This window comes from Priapulus caudatus, unplaced genomic scaffold (assembly GCF_000485595.1).
Source record: "Priapulus caudatus unplaced genomic scaffold, Priapulus_caudatus-5.0.1 Scaffold972, whole genome shotgun sequence".
Taxonomy (NCBI): domain Eukaryota; kingdom Metazoa; phylum Priapulida; class Priapulimorpha; order Priapulimorphida; family Priapulidae; genus Priapulus; species Priapulus caudatus.
In genome coordinates this window covers 72,567-78,430 of record NW_014578033.1, presented here as the reverse complement: position 1 = coordinate 78,430, position 5,864 = coordinate 72,567, and positions in this window count along the sequence as shown.

The window sequence follows — 5,864 nt, the reverse complement described above, 5'->3', positions numbered from 1 at the left end:
TCCTCAGCTATACCAACATGCCATGCCAACCCAGCTATTACCCACATGCCATTGCCATCCCGGCCTACCCAAATGCAATGCCATCCCCAGCTATACCAACATGCATGGGCCATCCCCAGCTATACCAAACATGGCATGTCATCCCCAGCTATATCAAACATGCCATGCCACCCCAAGCTATACCAACATGGCCATTGTAATCCCCCAAGTATACCAAACATGGCATTTCATCCTCCAGCTAGCCAACATGCCATGCAACCCGCTATAGCCCACATGCCATGCATCCCCCGGCGTATACCAACATGCCATGCATCCCCCAGCTATACTAACATGCCATGCCACTCCCCAGCTGGACAACCATATGGCATGTGCCGACATATCTTCCCCCAGCTATACCAACATGTATGCTTAATTTAATACTTTCATTCAAATGTATTACCAAAATTCCATTGTATCTGTGACTGGTACACAATCAGTTTATATTTCACGGATATGAACATTAATGTTTATATAATTACCTATTTCTATAGCCTTTCAAAATTATTGCATGGCGCTATATGGTATTATTCGCATGTAGATCGCGGAAATATAGTCATCCCGCAGGGTAGGGAGTTAGCGTTGCATCTGAAGCTGAGGACTGCACCTTGGCATGGTTAATGATTCCTCTGCCCCACGCTACCCCACTTGCCTTCTCACCGATGTGAAATAACTTCAGGGTTATCTTATTGCCTGTCTGCTGCCGACTGTTAGCGAGAAATAACCAGAGGGGGCATAACATCCTCACGGCCTTAGCGCCGCGTACCATTACTTTACTAGTATTAGTTAACAGACTGCATCGCTTTCTTCTGTAGTGCCACAGTCGTTACGTATACAAACAACTGTCCTTTGTAACTCTGCGTCAGTGATGCGGAGGTCCGCCGCCCGCTCGGCATGTGTGTTGGGGGCCCCTAGAGGTAGGGCAGAGGGCCCACGAAGCGCTCAACAGAACAGCGGTCGCCTGGCTGAGCGGCCCGCGTCCCGACGGCGCTAATAGGTGCCCGCTCCCATGTGCCGGCCCAAGGGCATAAGCCTCCTACAGGTATATATGTTCAGTTAGGTGGGACCGCAATGCGCTGGCTATAATTTCGCCACAGTCGGCCATTTTCTTTTTGGTTAGTTAATCATCTGTTTCCCCATTTACAAGTCCCCGCACCGTGATTGGATCGTTTTAAGACGTTTTTTTAAAATTTTTGGACTCGGTTTTGGATCGGCTAGATTATAAAGCAATTATGCGACACCTTATAAGCTGGTAAAATATCGCTGGCTAGTAACCCCCCCCCCCCCCCCCCCCCCCCCCCGTTTTAATCTGCGCGAGTTACACAGATCGTGTTATTTTAATTACACACTAGTGCCTGAATCCATTTCAGCTCTGATAGATCAAATCTATCGCCTGCGTCATGAAATTTCGGAGCACCATTACCACAATTCTGTGAATTTGAGCAGAGCTGACGATTTTTTGCGCATTTTAAAGAGACAATGAATATATACCATGGCTGCTTTACAGCAGCATTAGCAATTTCATTGTAATTAAATGTTTTAATTATTGGATACCACAGTATTGCAAGTGTGTGATTAGGTTAGTAGATGCTCTGGAGAGGACGGTACCTGTTTCTTTTGTCTGTATGCGTGTGTGTACGTTTGTGTGCAGTGTGAGTGGTCGGATATATTCGAGGGCCGAATTAACGTTCGTGTGCGTCCGTACATTCGAGAGTTGCGTGGTTTTGTACGGAATCACATTGACGTTTTGCCTTCCTTCCTGCGCATACAGACCGAAATTACGAGCATGCCCAGTTAATGATTGATGGCTTATATCTTACTCCTGCATTATATCACGACCTGCATGTCCTGCACGGCATGTATATGCTGTAAGAAAACGCCATGTAGACTATCATGTACTCCTGAATCTAATCACTCACTAATGCACCCTCAGCCTGTCTTATGTCGAGGCCTTTGCTACATTACGACTCCGTTATTGTATTCTATACTCTGATTACCAGAGTCTACAATATAGATAGACTCCTGTACTACTACATTAGCGCGTGTTGCGAACATCCTGCATGCTTGCCGTCTGGTCGTTAGGCGCATAACAGTGCTGTGAAGTCATCACGGCCACAAGGTCGCCATATTAAATACCCGCGATACCCCGTGATGATTGCGTGCGGCAGGACCCCCTCCCCACAAACACGCACCTAAGCATTTCCAGCCACACGTAGTATATACATTCCCCTGGACGCATTTTCCGAGAGATGTTGTGGCTTCGCCTAACAATCCAGTCACACGTGTTGGTGGTTCAGAGTTTCCGTGGTTGTGGGAGGAGTATAGGTTGATCTCATCTCTACCTGCTGCAATTACGTTAGATGTCGTCTGTGTGTCTGATTGGTGTTGGAGAGGCGCGAGCGTGTTTCTGGCACAAGTGTGGGAGCAGCGTTCGATGGACGCGCGCGTTTGATTTGGAGCTATGTGACGTGCCAGATTGCCGGTAAGGATAAGTTTAGCGGTAGTCCGATTTCCTCTGACCAATGGCCCACACCGACAATTTTTTGTGGTTTGCGTGTGGCCTAGCTAAATCAATTTAATCTAATACTGGGTTAGGACTAACCCATCACCAACATCACAAAATTTTCATTCCTCCGGGGGCTGTCGGTGTGGGCATTGGTCAGAGGAAAACTGGACTAAGTGAGGGGGTAGAGTGGGGAGAGGCGAGCATAAGACAGGCATAAGGGCGATAAGCAATAAATAACACAATATGGAGCAGGATAAAGGGTTCAACTCGATATAAAGCTGTCAATTTAGTAAGAGTGTGCAAATATGCAAATGTGGACAGCTCTTATTTCGCTTGGCGGTAAGTAGGATGAAGGTGGGATGGGCTAAGGAAATGCGATATACTATGTATATTAGATAGTATAGATAAAATAGGATGGATAGATAGATTAGATAGATAGTAGATAGATAGATAGATAGATAGATTAGATAGATAGATAGATAGATAGAGTAGATAGATAGATAGTAGATAGATATATACATACAGTGAGATACATAGATAGATAGATAGATAGATAGATAGATTAGATAGATAGATAGATAGATAGATAGATAGTAGATAGATGAAGATAGATAGATCAGAATGCATAGATAGATAGATAGATAGATAGATAGATAGATAGCATAGGTAGATAGATAGATAGCATAGGAGTAGATAGATAGATAGATTAGATAGATAGATCGATAGGCATAGATAGATAGATAGATAGATAGATAGATAGATATAGATAGATAGACTAGATAGATTAATAGATAGATAGATTGAGATAGATAGATAGATACATGATAAATAGATAGATAGATAGATAGATAGATAGATAGATAGATAGATAGATAGAATAGATAGATAGATAGATAGATAGATAGAATATAATAGATAGGATAGATAGATAGATGAGTAGATAGTAGATAGATGATAGATAGATAGACAGACAGCAGCAGACAGCACGACACGACAGACAGCAGACAGACAAGACAGACAAGCAGACAGACAGACAGGACAGAAGACAGACAGACAGACGACAGGACAGATATGGATGGCATGGAAATGGATGGCATGGAGTTTGATGGATGGATGGACGCGGACGACGGACGGACGACGGACGGCACGGACGACGAGACAGGACGGGAGGGACGGACGGACGGACAGGACGGAGGACAGGACAGACAGATAATGGATGGATGGATGGATGGATGAGATGAATGGATGGATGGAGGGGCACGGACGGCGACGGACGGACGGACGGACGGACGGACGGACGGACGGACGGACGGACGGACGGACAGACAGATAGACAGATTAGATCACTTATTAGATGGAAAATGTGATATTGGTAGAATCCTAAAAGAAAATAGAGGCATACGACGTATTAGGGGAAAAATTGGAATATCGGGAAGCGTTAGAAAGTTGACGGAAGGTGCAGCCTAGAAGTACGACAGCCCCACCCTAGCTCTAGTACTATAGCCCGCGTACAGTTGCCGCAAGCTACCCCCACCCCACCTCGTCAATTATTTGCGCAAATAAATTTCCATTCGGCTAGTTATGAGCTGGTCGTGTACGTAGCGCTATAACTGCGAGGGTACACGCGCACAGCGATGCGTGAATACCATGATACCATCAGGAGTAGATAATAGGGAATTCCCTATTATCTACTCCTGATACCATGTATACGTACGTACACAACAAGCAGCTTTTTGCTGCTGCTTGCTCTGCTCAACGATCAAACAGCCTTCTATGCCTACCACAGAGATCTCTGTACTATATGGCCTATACTAACACATAGCATCTCTGTACAGGCCACAGGAACTTGGAACGTCTCGATAAAAAAAAGGTAAATAAACACGAAATGTATTTACTACCAAAGTCTTAATGTTTCTCTACTCTATTTCGCATATTATTGCCGATAATTACCTGTAAATGCCGGTCAAATGCTCGTCTGCAACACACAAGTACACCGCACGCACGCCGTGTGCACAAACAGCATGAATAAGAGAGGCGTGCGTGTTTATACATACGGGTTTCTCTATTCATGTGCCTGTCCGTGCTCGCACTTCTGTTCACGCGTGCTTGTACGTACAAGCAAACAAAAATAATAAAGAGTTATAAGTAAAAGCGTTACACAGTTAAAGTAAAAGTTAAAGGCGTAGTACAGTAAATCGTTAACAAGAATTAAAGTGATTACGTCACCGTAAATAGTTAAAGTAAAATAATTATGTCCACTTTTATTATGTCAACAATAATAGGCGAAAGAGAGTAGAAAAACATTTTGGTAGTTAATACATTAATTCGTGTTTATTTACCATAGTTTCTTTTCTATTGGGACATTCCAAGCACCTGTGCTGTACATGTTTCTCTATACACGTGTATGCGAGTACGCGCATCTTTATAAACGCGTGCGTGTATGCACACGCATATCTCTGTACACGCATGCGTGTATATACACGTTTACACACTTCCCTCTGTACGTTTCTTTTATGGGTGCACGTGTACACGCACGCGTGTACAGGTAAACATGTAGTGACGCTACACACGGGTTCCGCTGGTAACAAACAATAAGGTACACCTAAGATGTATTATTATTATTATTATTATTATTACATAACTCGACCTAAGCAAGCCGCTCTGATTCCAAGTTGAAAAGCGGCGACAGATGCGAAATATTTTGTTCCACAGCGTTACAATGGCGAAATAATGAGTAAATAAATATTATATACCTACGGTAACATAATTATTATCAGAAGTAGATAATCGGGAGTTTATTACTATTACTATATCTATTACTATTACTATTACTTATTACTATTATCTACTTCTGATATTATCAAGAGTCCATAATAGAAATAATAGTCCATAATAGTCTTTTATTATTAACATAAAAACAAATATCTATTCATTAGCCATTTGTCAATTTTCCACTACCATCCTTTTTTCTAATTTCCTTCTCCTGCACAACATCCTTTTTCGAAGCGTCGCAGTCGGTTTCACTCCACCAGGTGTCGATATGGTCGTACCACTTCACAGGTTCATTCGCGTCGTGCAATGCTTCGCACAACCTGCATACCTCTGAATGTTTTGGCTTAAAGAACACTTCACCCAGTTGCTTCCACCTGAAGTATCTACTGTATGCCACATCGTCGGCGTCCAGTTCCTGTAGGTAGTTTGCCAGCTGTTCAACTGTTTCGAAGTCGTCGACATGTATGTATAGTGCAGTGACCGAGACCCAAAAAATCAAGTGCACCCCAACCGGAGGTATAACAAGCTGGAACTAGTCTCATTTTAACCG